Raw genomic sequence first — 18,181 nt, forward strand, 5'->3', positions numbered from 1 at the left:
TACTACACTAAAATATACCAAAAGCTTGATTAGAAATCTTGCACCTCAGTACTGTAATACATGACCACAATTTAAGCCTTTATTTGAAGAATAAACTCATCATCACATTCTATAACATCTTTTTAAAAATGAAATTAAAGAGGCCTATGAAGACAATGAGGTCTACGTGTGGTCCACTTGGGCATGAATGACACAGGCCAGAGGAATCTAATACCTCATACTCAGAGGCTACAAAATGAGGTTGCATTGTGACACGTATTCAGAAGTCATCAGAAATTAAAACAAAGAATAGCGGGAAAATATATACAACATAAAAGTAAAATAGATTCTGTGAAGTTGTAGAAAATTGTGATAAGCCATAGGCATTATAAAATGTTCTGGAATAACAGAAGTAGGGACAGAATACAGTGTTTTATAGAGAATTAGAAGGGTAAGTTTCTACTCATATATGTTTCTTGTCCATTGACCCACAGTTCTTCAGATAATCATGATCTTGAACTCTTTTCTTCTCTTTTCCAGGGGTGTGAGTTTAGAAGCACAATGAAGAATCCAGAAATTGAATTTGGGATTTTGTGCATGCTGGACCATCTGTATTCCACACAATTAGGCCTTTACCATGTTACAATGCAGTTAAGTGTATCTATACTTTTATTTTTATTAAAAATCTGATAAATAATAAATCAGAAAAATAAAATTAAGACAAGCTCTTTTTTCTAGTAAGTTCATTGGTGTAAACATTAGAATGATACCCACAAGAAGATGAGGAAAAATAACAATTTACTTTCAAAACAAAGTATGATTACTTAGAATCTACTGAATGATCTCCTTCCAATATGTCAAATATAAGTCTTCCATTTTAGTCTGTTTTTCTTCTTTTTTAAGTTTCTCTTTTCAAATAATTCCTACATACACATTTTCTTCTTGCAAACTAATTTATTCTGTGTTCTTTGCTTTGTAGTTGCAGTTGACCCACTTTCTGATCATATCCCACTTTCTGATCATATAGATGTATATTCTGAGAAACTCAGGATTTATAAAATAAGTGTCCCAGGGAGTATTATTTTAGCAAAAGAAACCCATCACCAAGATGCTTAGGAATTGTCAGAAGTCATACAAAATTGGACTTCTGTTTGTTCAAGCCAATCTGCTACTAAGGGACATCCATGAAACTAAGAAAGGGAATCTTCTGAAAATGATAGCGAATGGTTAATTGAAAGAAAGACAGATTGTTAAGCCATCTGTGGCCTGACTAGAATTGGGAAGAAACTAGATCAGCTGGCTCTCTGTCACTGTTCTAATTTATAATTCCCAGCAAATAACCACACTGCCATTTCCAGGCTTGTGCTCATGACTCTTTTGCCTAAAACCTGAACAAACATATGCAGGGCCTTTAACCACAGTAGTCTCCGAACTTCAGTTTTCTGATCTGAAAATGATGATAGTGTTCATACCTACCTCACAGTGTTATGTGAAGACTTACTGAGATAAAGTGTGGCCTGGTTCTAAAAGAAATGAATATTGTAACTGTCAAAAGGCCTTAGTGTTAAATAAAGATTACCAATGCATACTGTTTTAACTGATTTTGGCAGTATTAGGAATGGAATCCAGGCAAGCATTCTAGGCATTATGGTGCTATTTTATAATCCCCTATTCTGGCTTTTATAGCATAATAATTTATGGAAAATGTTCTGTCAGTCTTCCTATACTTACTGTATTGGACATTAAATTTCTCTCAATTGACTGTTTTTCTCAATTAAACTCAAAGTGGATATAGTGTTAAATAACTTTTGAACTCACAAGCCTATGAGTAGATGTGTGTATAAAACACTGACATGTACTAAGAACTCCCATTGTTTATTCCTAATCACCACCCAGATATAAAGTAAAATGTTAAATACATAGATAAAAGTGAAACAGACCATGCTTATCCTTTTCATATATAAAAGAAAACTCCCAGTCTCATTATTTATGTAAAACACTATTTTTTAGTTAAGATTAATGAATAGTTCATATAGAATTCCCATCAGAGACACAGTATTAATTTCCTTAGTATAGGCCTCTTTAATTTTTACTATGTTTTCTGCAATCTGTTAAATTGTTTATTATTATACTAATTTTTCTCTCATTACTTCAACAGATATGAAGACTTGCTTTGCTTTACAAATATGGAGACCCAAAGCCAAACCCAATTGCAGTTACATGTGTGATAGCTGATTATTGAATAAAGTATAGTAGAAACAGTCTGGCTAAGCAATAATAGCTATGATTGTGCACAACAAACAATGACTATTTGGTATTAATTTACTTTCCAATTTATAAATATTGGGCTTGTAAAACATGTTACAGTGAGTTCTTTCAAGTGGAGAATGGATACACCCATCATGATCCTTCAAAGACTCCCACTTAAAACTACATCTATAAACCCAGCATGGTTTTTGTGTTCATGAGTTATTTAGAAAAAAAATCTAGTGTAATATAAAGTATGCCTTAATTGCTACATCTAATTATCAAGAACAGTAAATAACTCTCAAGCTAATTGATTTAAACATAACAAAATGAATAATTAATAATTACACTAAAATTCTAGCAATACAGTGTCAAACAAAACAGAGAGAGAGAGAGAGAGAGAGAGAGAGAGAGAGAGAGAGAGAGAGAGAGAGAGAGAGAACTATAACCTTACCTAGACATTGATTTTTACCCAGATCACCTACAAGTCTTCTGGAGACAATAGCTGTCAGTAGAAATTACCTTTTTAAAGTGAGATTTCATTGGACTTTAAGCTAATGCTTGTAATATATTCTGAATTAATTGGATGAATGGAATTAAATATTAATAAAACATCACTATTTTAGTTAAGTCTTGATCTTATTAAATATCTTTTTTCCAGTCACTAATTATTTTTGTCTCTCTGCACTTTGCTTTTTCTCTCACTCTCACCATCTTTCCTTTTTAAAGGACCAAAAGCCATTTCTTTTTGCAATTCAGTGAATATTTCCTTTTTATGTCTCAAATGACAACTGTTTGTTGAAATATGTTAACTAACCCAAAGGGTTCAATGACTCTACTTGCAGCCTTGTTCATGCAACTGAAAGAATCAATCTAGGAAGAAATTTTGAGCAAAAATGTCAAGGGTTGAAGAGTTCCACTTTTTTTTAATATCTAGGCATTTTCCCTATCGGGGCATTCTCCTAATTTTCTACTACAATGATATTTTTCAAAGCTCACTTGCTCTAATGTCAGTGCCCTTATAACTCAAGATGTTTCATATACCTAACCATCTAAGTTGGCTTTACATTCTACCTTGTTAGTGATCTATACATAAATAGCTAGATAAATAAACAGATTTTCTTTGGCTTATATTTCCCTTTGCCATAGCACAACTATGTTCTAAATAGTTTTCAACATTAAACAGTGGATACTGAGAGGAGGAGACCTGTGACCTATACAACTACAGGTCTAGAAATAGTGGCAAACATTTAGTAAGTATTTATTTCAAAAATACACTTTAGTGTCGTAGTGGCTTTCCTGGTTGTCGACCTGAATATCTGGAATGAACTATAATCCAGAATTGGAAGGCTCACTTTTGATCGTCTTGGCAACAAAACAAAGAGAGTGATTTGTTTGTTTTATCATAATGTTATTTTAAAAACGTCAGGAGAGAAATGTTAGGAATATAAGTCTTTTAAGTCCAAAGAATAAAATGTAGAGAAAAATATACTGGCTTGAGAAACATGTTCTCAAAAAATATTTTTATCAAAGAATATAGAACCAAGATGAGAAAGGTTTAGTAACACAGCCTTAAGTATAGGAAGGAGGAAATGGGCGAACTGACAGTAGAAATATTAATAAAACTCATAATCATATCATCTTCCTTTCTAAACAGGGCAAAGTCGTCACTGATGCCTGGTAGATGCCCACTCTATTATAATAGAACTGTTTCTTTGTTGTAAAACTGATAACAGTTACAGGCGTATTCCTGGTGAAGGGAAATAAGGTGAGATTTCACTGTTAAGGTAAATGATGAGAAACAATCAAATTTTGTAAGCACATTATTATATCAAAAATTCAAAATCATGAGGCAAGGGAGGTAGATCACTTGTTAAGAGCACTCACAGTTCTCAGAGAACCCAGGCTCAGTTTCTAGCATCTAAATGAAAGCTCACAACCATCTGTAACTCCAGTTCCTGGCATTTCACACTCTTCTGGCCTCCACAGACTATAAGAATCAATGTGGCACACACGCACACACACACCCACACACACACACACACACACACACACACACACACACACATATATATATATATATATATATATATATATATATGCAGACAAAACATCTAAAGGAATACAATGAAAGTATTAATGAAAAAGAAATTCAAATAGATGAATGATTCATGGAGGCTGTACAGTATAAAGATACTTCCAAGTACCAAGAATCTTGACTGAATCCCCAGATGCTTTTGATAGTATCTTGATTAGTTTACACATACGTTTTAAAGAATATGAAAGCATGAAGTGCAGATATTCCTTTAAAATGTAAAACTGAAACTATTTTAGGGTAATTAATTCTTTAACGTCATTCAATTAGCTACTGTCAAACTCAACAAAGGGCCTCTGTCTCAATTTTCAATCTTTTTGTGTTAAAGTAAAGATAAAAGAATTAGTTAGAATGCATTCACTTGATCCAGCTGGTTTATTGCGTTCAAGTTATATATTCATGTTTCCTTCAATAAAAATATACAGATAATCATTTGCTCATAATTTTCCTTTGGAGTAGAGAATGGGAGAAGTCAGTGCTTATAAGTGTATACCACAAGTAGTAGTATTGGAAGAGCCTGCATTCTAGCTGTAGGAATTTACATAAAATGTGATGTTACATAAATTATTTCACCTTATAAGATCTAACTGTACAGATTGTATATCAAGAACTTTGAACTAAAGAGCATAGTTCATGGTCAGTTGTAGGCTTCTCAATAAAAAAGCAGGAAAATATCTTTATTTCTTGGGTATATGTTTTACTTAGTTAAACAGGAATGACCAGTTTGAGGGCCTTTCTTTTAAGTAGTTGATCACTAAATACAGGGAAGTAAAAACATAAATTATGGTAGAAATTTTAGTACTGCAGGTAATTAGGAAATCAACTTGTTTAGAGAGTACTTAGCTTGAAGTCTACACTATATGGAATATGAGGATACTTCACCTTATTAGATTATGGCAAACTTTTCCAAAGGGGCTATAGCATGCTTTGTTCTCACCTGAGCTACTAAAATCTCTGATACTACCAATGTTCTTGATTTTGTTTTTTTACATAAATTAGTATTATATGGTATTTCTTTAAGATCGGTCCTTTAAATATGCTACATTTGCCATGAGTATGTGTATTGTTTGTGAATGTGTGTGTGTTTGTGTGTTTGTGTGTGTGTGTGTGTGTGTGTGTGTGTTATGTGTTTTTAGGAGCGTGTGTGCCAGGGTATACTTGTGGAAGTCAGCAGACATTATGGAGTACTTGGCTCTCTCCTTTGACTATGTGAATTCTCAGATTCAAACTCAAATGCTCAGCTTTACTAGCAAGTGCCATTATCCTTTTAGCAATCTATCTCTCTTTGACATTAGTCTTTAATGTTATATGTATCATATTATATATTTTATGTTAAACTATTCTGTAATTTATTAATATAGCCTCTTTTATAAGACTGATACTCATTAGTAGATTTTTATATTCTGTGAACTGGTACATCTTTTTGCACACTTTATTGTTTAGTCATTATTTTTTTATGATGTGAGAATTCCATCCATGCATGTAATTGACTCAAATTTCTATTCCCTACCCTAAAATTCCTTCCTGATCCCTTTCACCACTTCTCTGTCACATGATGTGCTTTTTTGCTTTAAACCCACCGAGTTCACTTAGTGCTACCTAAATGTACATAAGATTAAGAACATCTAACAGAGTGTGGGCAGCTTCTCAGAGTCTATACCTTTAAGGAAAACTGACTCTCCTTCCACTAGTTGTCAAAATTTTGCCAGTAGCTTCTCATCTAGGGATCTGACTTCATTTGTTATCCACCACTTAGTCTGGAATTCTGACTATTTTGATCTTTGACACTGTGAGTTAATATCTGCAATGTCCCTGTCATGTCCAAAGTACTGTTCTACTGTAGGTGTCTACTGCTTCTGATTTTTACAATTGTTCCACTCCCTCTAACCATGATGATTCTGAGCCTTTGAAGTAGAAGTTATGATACTTCTGTCCCATTTAGAACTGAGCACTCTACAGTTTCTTTTATCTACATTGAATGGTTGTGCATAAGTTGTTATGAATGTAGTCAATGTGATCAATATTTTGCTTTTGAGCTAGTGTTCCATATGCTTTAAGAAATCATTTACTCAAAAATGATCATCACATAAAGTCTATATTAGTTATACATAAGTTTGAGGCGAATGCCAGCAGCAAACCACTGAACTGAGAATAGGTCCCCTGTTGAAGGAATCAGAGAAAGAACTGGAAGAGCTTGAAGGGGCTCGAGACCCCAAAAGTACAACAATGCCAAGCAACCAGAGCTTCCAGGGACTAAGCCACTACCTAAAGACTATACATGGACTGACCCTGGACTCTGACCCCATAGGTAGCAATGAATATCCTAGTAAGAGCACCAGTGGAAGGGGAAGCCCTGGGTCCTGCTAAGACTGAACCCCCAGTGAACTAGTCTATGGGGGGAGGGCGGCAATGGGGGGAGGGTTGGGAGGGGAACACCCATAAGGAAGGGGAGGGGGGAGGGGGATGTTTGCCCGGAAACCGGGAAAGGGAATAACACTCGAAATGTATATAAGAAATACTCAAGTTAATAAAAAAAAAGTTTGATTTTTAAATCAAAGCACTTATTCCATCTAGAGTTGAGTTTTGTACATATCCCAAGGAAGTTAGTTCATTTTAAATTTTTCTATATAGATTAAGAAACTTTTAGATTAATTAACTGAATAGTTCATCCTTTAATTAAAGACCTTACTTGATATCACCATTAAATATCAACGTTTCTAACATTCATGATATTTAGCTACCTGCCAAAATGTAATTTGAAATCTTTCCTCCTAATATATAAAAGTTGGATTCATTTTCTCTAGATGAGGCACTTGCAATAAAATAGAACATTTCAAAAGTTCATTCAAGTGAAAAAAGGAAAGGTTCTGTATATAGCTCCCACCCCATCATTTGTCAAGCAGGCTTCTGCTTTGTAAGGTAAAGTCATGGGAAAGAAGTGATTGAGGCAGTGTATTCTCTTTGTGTTTGTGCCGCTAACCATAGTCAGTTTATGAGATACTTGGCAGAAGCTGAAGAGGATAAGATATTTAATTTTGTTGAATGCTGTCAGATGGCTAGGTCATGAAACTTGCTAAGGAAATTCACTATACATGATTTTTTTCTTTTTCTTTTTCTTTTTTTTTTTTTGAATTAAAAGAGCTCCAAGGGCCTAAACTTTTTCGACCCCCCCGCCTTGGTTCATAATATTGTACTTCCTTATTGATATGAAAAGATATCTACCAACACTGAACTTGAAACCTGAAGGAAAAGATACATTCAGAAAAGTATAGGTATTTGAACATAAAATGACTATGAGTTTAGCACATGTTATCAGGTGACAGCATACATTACATATTTTGGAATGAGATTAAGCTCACTTTTACATATAGTGGTATTTATGAAAGAATATTATAATTTTAAAGAAGGAGTCTCGGTGAGTATTAACCATATATAGAATCTTTTCGGTTAAGAAAATAAAGTTAAAGTACAAAACCAAGTAGTATTTGATGTGTGACTTTGCTTCACATACCCATATTTTAAATTTGTAAAGTCACCCATGAATTACTAAGACAAAAACAATAAAAAAATCTGTAGGATAAATGAATAGTTCTCTTGAAAGAGAAATTGACCATTGAACAAATGCAAATGGCAAATATACACATCAAGATGAATTAAAAATTTTAAATTTGAAGCCCCATATATAATAATGGCTATAATTTGAAGGACTGGCAAAAATAGAGTATGTGTGAAATGTCAATAAGTAATGACTTTCAAAAGGTATTGAGAGGAGTGAAAATTATAACATTTAAGGATATCATTTTGACATTTCTTATAATTCACACCCATTATGAATCAATAATTGTATTGGTCAAAATTCTCCACTCCATTAGTCTCTCACATTTCTGTGAAAGCATTGACAGTTCTTTGCTCTTGACAACTTCTGCAAGGATACTTACACAGCAGAAAATCAAGATAACATTGATTCTCTATGTCAAGAAGCAGGTTGCCTTAAGACTCTGAAAACTAAAGACTGTATCTCAGTTCAGAGCAAAAGGTAGGCATAACTACTTGCCAACCACTATATATATATAAATATATATTTATATATATATATTTATATATATATATGTGGGTTCTTTCTACTAAGATTGTGATTTCTCTCTGCAAAGAAACATTTTCTGTGTGAAATTATCATGTGCCTTCTTGGAGTCATGCCATAGGAATCCCAAATTAAAGAATTTGCACACACACACACACACACACACACACACACACACACACACACAGGGGGGAGGCTTACAATATGGAACTGTGGAAAACTTGATTTACAAATAAGGTGAATCTTTCAGATTTTAAATCCACATTGATAAATATCATTTTTAAAACTTTCCCTTGATATGATTATATCACAACACACTACATCCACAAGTTTATTAATGGCAGTAAGCTTATGTTATCTAAAACTACCCAAAAGACCATGAACTTAGTGGCATAGATTACTATGCACCTGGAAAAAACAGTCCAAGAACTTACTAAATAAAAAAAAAATCTATAACTATTTTAAGTATAAGTGAAATTTATAGAACATTGTACTATAGTAATTCTTATTACTAAATCTCACTTAACAAGTACACACAAATTTCTAGATAGTTACGTATCTAGTATGTATAATAGTGATTGTTAACAGCAAATAATGGGAGAAGAGTTGATTTTAAAATGCTTTGCTTATCTATAGTTTCTTGTTTTCCTAAAATGTTCATGTGTTATTGGTGAATTTAAGAAAAAAATGATGCATGCTGAAAAAAATAAAATCTGCAGCTGCCTTTGGAATTCCTACCTCAGGAAGTACCTGAATTAGCAAACATCTGACCCATTACTGAAGCTCATTACAAGAGGGACTGATTGAGCTGAAAGTAAACTATATGCACTGCACAGACATAATGTCCTTCAAATTTTGGAGAGAAATATAATTACACAAATAATTCTAAAATTTCTGACTATGGGGCCAAACTCTGAGCTATGTTTGGGCCCATCTGGCTTTATGAAAGCAGATTTTTCCCTTCTGTGGCTTCTGAAATTACTGTTAAGACCGTAAGAAGTGGAACGCTATGGTTAGTTATTTGATTAAATTCACCATTGGCTCTAGAGTAAGTTCTATATTCATAGCAGTATTTTTATTGTCTTGGAACTGGACACTTCATACAAATACTGGTTCAAATAAGATGAACCTGTAGAGCCCATATACAGAGGTCAGATGCAGCCACCGGTTGGGGGATGGGGCCACCCACATTTCACAAAATTTTAACTGAGAATTGCTCCTGTCTAAAGAAAATCCAGGGACAAGGAGAGCAGAAGAGACTGAGAGAGGGGCTATCTAGGGACTGACCAACATAGGGATCCATCCCATATGTAGCCACCAACCCCAGATAGTTGCTGATGCTGGGAAGTGCTTGCAAACAAGAAGGTGGTATAGATATCTCCTGAGTGGGTCTGCCACAGCCTTACCAAAGCAGATGTGAATGCTTGTAACCAAATTTCAGAATGGGCACAGGAACCCCAATGGAGGATTTGGGGGAAAGACTGAAGGAGCTGAAGGAGTTTGCAACAGCATGGGAGGAATGATACCTACCAGACTCCACAGAGCTCCCAGGAACTAAGCCGTCATCCAAAGAATACACATGGACAGACCCACGACTTCAGCTGCATATGTAGCAGAGGATGGCATTGTCAGGCATCAATGGGAGGAGAAGCCCTTGGTCCTGTGAAAGCTCAACTCCCCAGTGTAGGGGAATAATAGAGCAGTGGGGAGGAAGGGGGTCAGTGAGTAGAGGAGCACCCTCATAAAAGCAGGGGGGAGGGAGAGGAGGTGGGGAGGTTTTCAGGGGAAACTGGGAGAGGAGATAACATTTAAAATGTAAATAAACAAAATAATGAGTAAAAATGTAGAAATAAATAAATAAACAAACAGATTTCAACTGGAAAAAATAATAATTTCAAGTTGATTTTCTACTGGTATTTAAATTTATATTTCAAACTGTGGAAAGGTATAATTTGCCATGATCAATGCATGGATACTACCTAGTTATTTTTTCCTTTTCTCTATTAGGTGCTGTTAAATCACTTAAATAATACAAATATCAACATATTGCCCATAACTTTTAAATATTTCTTTTATTTTTGAGATTGTAATATAATTTTATACTTTCTTCTTTTCCTTTTCTATAAACATGAGCATATATTCCTCCTTGATCTACATGGACTCTTATTTCATTAAGTGTTGTTACATAGATGTGTGTGTGTGTGTGTGTGTGTGTACATTCTTAAACACATGAATAACACCTGCATGCCCTTTATATTGTTATTTGTAGCCTGGGTTTGGGGTTGACCATTTGGTGAGAATACCAAAATGATTTGCTCTTCTCTGGCTACCATTATTAAAACAACTCTCAGCATTCTTGAGCTTCCTGTAGTTCTTTGCATAGGACTGCACTCACCTGGGCTTTCATCATCCACATTAACACACCTATTGCTCTTGGCCTCTTTCAGCTCACAATTAGAAAGTCAGTGACACTTCATAGGAGGAGTTTCTTACATAACTAGGAGACGAAATCTCCCAACAAACTCCTTGCTCCTCTCTGTCTCTTACTATCTTCCTACCTTTTGATCTGCAAAGCTCCTTGAGCCTTAGGTTCATGAGTTTTATTGGAGACTTATTGGAACTTGGGCTCTAAAACTACCCTTTTGCTAGTTGTAGTTTTCTATAGTGGTTTCCACCAGTTGCAAAGAGAAGTTCCCTTGGTGATCAGTGGGAACTACGTTTAACCTGTAAATATATGACAAATATTTAGAATGTAGTTTACATTTGCTCTGGTTTGGTAAATCACAAGTTGTATATTCTCATCCATAATCCATGACTCCACTAGCCCTAAGAGTTGGCTAGTTTTCTGTAGAAGGCATGACTTCCCTTTTGTTGAGTGGTCCATAATTCAAATTGAACAGCTATTGGATACCTCCAACATGTGAAGGTGGTGATTACACATTGTTGTCTCAGTCGGATAAGACTGTGTTGCTTCCTTCCTTTGAAAGTTTTCATGACTACTTCTGATACCATGAAAAGTAGTCCTCCTGGAGGGGGCTTTGACCTTAATTTCACCTCAGGGACTGCTGGGCCCTTTTTCTACAGTGCATCATATCCAGGAAGAAGAAATTATCTTCTACCTCTGGGGGCCCCAAGGGCAATAGCAATAGGCTCTAATTTTTGGGAGTCTCTTGGACAACAGAGAGCATCTCATGCCTGTTTCAATGATATCAGCTCTTGGAGGGAGCATTGTCAGCCCAGATGAGAAAATCTACTTTTATCTAAAGTACATACATATATTTATACACAGACTTAGCATATATTGTAGTTCTTTTGTATAGATAACTAACATTTTATTTCCCAATGACTTTTCAGACATCTTTCTTGTCATTTTATGTTCCTGCCTTCCTCTGTATTTCTTTATCTTCTTTCTAGTTATAACATATCCATCCTCCCCATTTCCTCAAAGAAATCACTTGTACTCTGCTAGTCTCCCCTCTATTTTCCCCCACTCTACCCCCACATCCTATAATTGGTCCCTTTTAACTATCTTGTTTTCTTCAGTTACTCCTGTATATGTACTCAGATCTAAAATTTTGGAGATAGGAGACAAAGATGAGAAAGAATATATGAACTTATGAACATACCTCATTCAATATTATTTTTCTAATTTCATTGATTTGTTGCTTGCAGCTTTTCATACCATTATTCTATTATATGTTACTTTGTCAGTTCCTTTTGATATTTTCTATATTACTACTGACAATAATATATAATTTTCTTTGTTTTTATAAAGGCTGAGTTTTTATGTGTAACCCTGGCTGTTCTGTAATTATCTTTGTAGACCAGGCTAACCTCAAATTCAGAGATCTCTCTACATCTGCCACCTGAGTGCTGAGATTAAAGGCATGTGCCACCACCACTCAGTCCAGAAAAGACATTCTTTTTTCCTTTTTCAATAATTTATATTTTATTGACTTTGCATCCCAATTGCAGCCTATTCCATTCTCTCCTCCCAGTCCTACCCTTACAAGTCTGTCCCCATTGCCCCTCCTCTTTTGCTCAGAAAAGTGGTAGATCCCTTGAGTAATACCCTTCCATGAGGCAAATAGTCCGAACTGTACTCATCACATCCTCTCCTACTGCTGTCCAACCAGGCAGTCTAGCTATGGAGGAAGGGATCCAATGGCAAGGAGCAGAGTCCAATTATTAGGGAACCCACATGAAAACCAAGATGTACTTTGGCTATAAATGTGGCCTTGGTCCAGCCCCTACATGCTCCCTGGTTGGTGTGTCAGCTTCTATCAGCCCGATGATTTCAGGTTAGTTGAACAGATGTCTCAGTGGTTAATTGTATGTAATGTTCTTTCAGAAGGCCTGAGTTCATTTCCCAGTACCCACATCAAGTGGTTCACAACTAGTGCCAGGGCAATCAGACATCTTTGGTGTCTTTGGGGCACCTGCACTCACATGCTGGAAAACATATACACATAATTAAAATAAGGAGGAGGAGGAGGCATGGGGGGATTTGTAGTGGAGTGACTTGGAAGAGAAGAGAGGGACAGGAACTGTGATTAGTATATGAAGTGAATAAAAAATTAAATTAAAAATTACAAACTCATTTGCCAAGGAATTAATACAAATGACAAATGGCACTTAATAGATGAAAAGTGTTAGAACAACAACAACAAAAAAAAAAAAACAAACAAAAAAATTACTCAAGTTAGGAGGAATTTCACAGAGTAGAAGAGAACCATCTAATAGAGGGTTAATATGCAAAACATATAAAGAATTTAAAAATCAAAAAGTGTGCTCCCATTCTGTGCTGTAGTAAATTCCAAATGTAGTCAAGTTGACAACCAAGAACAGCTACCACAATTGTTGTCCTCCTTGTTCTGTTCACATTCAGGCAGCCATGTGTGTGAGACTTTCTGAGTATAGGTTTGAAAGTTATTAGGAGATACAATCTCACAGCAAATTCTCTGATACTCTGGCTGCTTCAGTCTTTTTGTTCACCATTCTTCAATGTTCTATGAATTGCAAGAGTATTTTGTAGTTGCATCCATTGAGACAGGGATCTACAACTCTGCATTTTAATTGTGTGTTGTTTTCTATAATGGATCTCTATTTCAAAGAGAAGTATGCTTGATGGAGAATGAACCTTACGAGGCATGATTTCCGTGTGTGTGTGTGTGTGTGTGTGTGTGTGTGTGTGTGTGTGTGTGTGTGTTGAGCTGTTGTTTACTTTCAAATTCCATTTCTAGCAATCACTTGTTCTTAGTCCCTCTCCATTTTCCTAGGCCAGAAGAAGAGAATGTGACTCTTGCATTGTCTCCATAGCTTCATTTTAGTTTCAAAATGAGAAAGAATTAAATTTTGATGATTTTAAAATATGCTTTTTGCCTACTTTCCTTTAATGATAATCATTGGTTTTAGCACTCTTATGCTATGAAGGAAAATAAAAATGCATTCTCCAAATTGTAGGCAACTAGAATATTGTATTTGAGGGGACAAATAAATAGCTCTAAATTATATTTTTTGTGCCAATTAGTTCTGAAAGTAAATGGAAGTGACTCAGTCTCCCTAACAATAATTACATTCCACAACTTTGGATTTCTATTTTAAAAGAGCTGAAATTAAAATAAAATACAGATAACTTAATTACATTTCAATCTCATAACAATTAGAACTTTAATCAAACCACTTTGCTGCCTTTTCTCTTTGCCAATACTGTAAGTGTTTTGTAAAGGGCATTTCAACCTGCTTTCTGATAACATAAAGAGATGATGAAATAGGTACTTGTCCTCCGGAAGTTCTATGACCACTCATGTGTATTTTTTTATCCTATGCAAAAATAGTTCATTTTTCTATGAATGTGCTATTTAAATGCAGGCAGATCTGACATTTTAAGATTGTCATCAATTTTGGATTAAAAAAAAGAAAGCACATGTTACCTTCTTTGTTCCTTTAGAAACTAATTTTATTCAAGGTCTCTTTCCCCCAGAATTTGGCACTGGGATTTTAAATGAATGCTATCAAAGGCACTATTAAATAGGATTGTATCCAGTTGACCAAGGTTCATGCTAGGAATCATTTTAGAGATCTTCTAACATTCAAAATGCAATTCTTCAATTACACTTCCAGATAAAATGAAATTACCTTGAATGCATGGTCTGGTGGGCTTACTCCAGGTAATACAATGCAAAACTATCAAATCCATCCTTATGGCAAAGTGAAGCTTATCAAAGAATTTAATGCATCATAAAAAAGGAAAAGCTAAATGAAAAACAAAAGATCCAAGAACTAGTAAAATATGATCTGTCCAACAGTTTTTTATCTAAGGAATTTCACTTACCCTCTCCAATGGAAGTAATTATGTGGTGACTTTTGAATTTACCATTTTCAAACTTATGCTTGCATTCACCAAAGGCACATTTATTTGGACTTTTGAGGTCTTCAGATTTCTAGAGTATTATTCTCTTTGCACCTAACAAATACTAAGGAATTAGAATAGTTGTTGACAGACCTTGAATGAATAAATATTTATATTGACATTTTCATAGAAAAGAGTATTTCAGCAAATCTGATTCATAACAGTTATAATTACAGAAAGTAAGTTGGATGTAGTACTGTAGGTCCAAAATCTAATCACTCAGAAGACTGCGGCAAAAGGATTGCAAGTTCAAGTCCAGCCTTAGCTATAGTGTGAGACATTGTCAGAGCAATAAATGCAATTAAATGTTTCATAGATGTATTAGACATACTTTAGAAAACACAGAAAAATAACAGAAATAAATAAAGGATTGCTTAAAGTTCCACTACAAAATATTACTTTTTAGTATTTTCTACACATGTATATATTCATAAGCACTGATCTGAAATCAATGTAAATTTTGTTTTGTGTTTATTGTTTTGAAACTGATCAAATCATCCTTTCCATGTTATTGTTTCCAACACACATGCTAAAAGTAAATACCTATAATTGTTTGAGATTACATTTTTATAAGTAAATATGTAAACTTAAGAATAAAATTACACAGATATATGTGGTAAGATATAGTGTGGATTTAAGCTAATAATACATAATGATCAAATCAGGATTGTTATCCTACCTGAAATGTCCTAAACTCTTCTAGGTTGCTTTTATATTGTTGCAATAAATGCCGTATCTAAAATCTAGCTCTCAGCCTTTCTTACTAGCTGTTGTTCTTTTCCTAGGGTTGAGTTCTCATGAGATTTGTCCTGTCTATATTGATATGTCTGTGGGTGGTATCTTTGTTCAAGTCTTATTTAGGCTGTTTTACTAATGAGAATCCATAAGTATAGCACCTCTGATATTTCTAGGAGACATAATTTCAGAGAAAACTTTGTGCTCTTCTATCTCATACAATCTCTCTGCCCTCCTCTGCCACTATGGAAGGGTTGGAGGGAGGAAAAGGGACAGAAAATTATGCAATATGTATACATTATATCTGTACTGAAATGTGGAAAATGTTTGGGGGTAATTTTATTAAAGTTTAAAAGAAAAATATGAGGGCAAGCAATCTGTAAAACTTCCTGATGGAAGATAGAGGAAAGGAAGCACAATTATACAATTTCTGTTAAGCTGGCTTGTTTTGAAATGGAAGTCATCCATGGTGCAGACAAGAAGTCACAGAGAAAAGCACTATGTGGGGGAGCATTTAATAGGGAGGAAAACCAAGATGTTTATAAAGGAAATCAGAGGTGAGGAGAGTTACTTTCAAGAAAAGCCTGGAACATATAATGGACATTATGTGGTTGTATCTCTGCAAGCATACATGCTAAAGGTAGCCTTGTAGCTATGGAAAAGTACATTATCTCATTAAAAGGATAGATATTCCTCAACTCTCTTTAGCATAGCTAAAGTTGATTCCACCATCCTGAGAAGTAGTTCTTTTTTTTCTAGTTATTTTATTTTATTAACCATTCTATCCGTTGACATCTCAAATGATATCCTATTACCCGGTTATCCCTAAAACAACACCCCATCCCACATCTGCCTTCCCACCTCCCATTTGCCTGTATAAGGGTTCTCATCTACCCACTCTCTCCTGTCCTACCACTCCAGGATCCTTCTATGCTGAGACATCAAACCTCCCTGGGACCAGGGTCCTCCCACTGCTGTCATACAGGCCATCTGCTGAACCATATGTATCTGGAGCCATGGATCTCTTCAGGTACACTTCGGTTGGTTGTTCGGTCTCTGGGAGAACTGAGTGGGCAGATCAGCCTATGTTGTTCTTCCAATGGGGTTGTAAACCCTCTCTTCTCCTCCAGTCCTTTCTCCAGCTCCTCCACAAGGTTCCCTGAGCTCAGTCTGATCATTGGCTCCAAGTAACCACATCTGCACTAGTCAGTTGGCTAGATCTCCCAAGGAACCACCACACCAGGTTCCTGTCACCAAGTATCTCTTGACAACAGCAACAGAATCAGGTTTGGTGGCTGCAGACATGATGGATATTCAGGTGCGGAAGTCCCAAAATGGCTCTACCTTCAGTCTCTGTTCCATTTTTTGTCCCTGTTCTTCCTTCAATTCCAAATCACTGAACAACAACAAAAAAAAAATAAAGAAGACCTCAGAAGATGGAAAGACCTCCTATGCTCATGGATTGACAGGATTAATATAGTAAAAATGGCCATCTTACAAGAAGTAATCTACAGATTCATTGCAATACCCATCAGAATTTCCACTCTATTCTTCATAGCATTACAAAGAGAAATTCTCACTCATTTGAAATAACAAGAAACCCAGGATAATGAAACTATCTATCCTGAACAACAAAAGAACTTCTGGGATAATCACCATCCCTGACCTCAAGCTATACTATAGACTGAGAGTGATTAAAAACTGCATGGTATTGGTACAGACACATGCAAGTAGATCAATGGAACAGAATTGAGGATCAAGAAAAGAAACCACATATTTATGGTCACTTAATCTTTGACAAGGAAGCTAAAACCATCCAGTGGAAAAAAAGATAGCATTTCAACAAATGGTGCTGGTTCAACTGGAGGTCAGCATGTAGAAGAATGAACATTGATCCATTCTCACCTCCTTATACAAAGCTCAAGTCCAAATGGATCAAGGACCTCCACATGAAAACAGATATACTGAAACTAATAGAAGAGAAAGTGGGGAAGAGACTGGAGCACATGGGCACAGTGGAAAATATCCTGAAAAGAACACCAATGGCTTATGTGCTAAGATCAAGAATGAACAAATGGGACCTCATAAAATTGAAAAGCTTCTGTAAGGCAAAAGACACTGTCAGTAGTACAAAACAGCCACCCACAGATTGAGAAAAGATATTTACCAACCCGACATCTGATATAAGGCTAATATCCAAACTATACAAAGAACTAAAGAAGGTAAACTTTATAGAACCAAATAACCCTATTAAAAAGTAGAGTACATTGTGTAGATGTACCACATTTTCTGTATCCATTCTTCTGTTGAAGGGCATCTGGGTTCTTTCCAGCTTCTGGCTATTATAAATAAGGCTGCTATGAACATAGTGGAGCATGTGTCTTTGTTATATGTTGGGGCATCTTTTGGATATATGCCCAAGAGAGGTATAGCTGGTTCCTCAGGTAGTTCAATGTCCAATTTTCTGAAGAACATCAAGACTGATTTCTAGAATGGTTGTACCAGTATGAAATCCCACCAACAATGGAGGAGTGTTCCTCTTTCTCCACATCCTCATCAGCATCTGCTGTTGCCTGAGTTTTTGAACTTAGCCATTCTGATGGGTATGAGGTGGAATCTCATGTTTCTACTC

This window comes from Rattus norvegicus, chromosome X (genome assembly GCF_021556685.1).
Source record: "Rattus norvegicus strain SHRSP/BbbUtx chromosome X, alternate assembly SHRSP_T2T, whole genome shotgun sequence".
Lineage (NCBI taxonomy): Eukaryota > Metazoa > Chordata > Mammalia > Rodentia > Muridae > Rattus > Rattus norvegicus.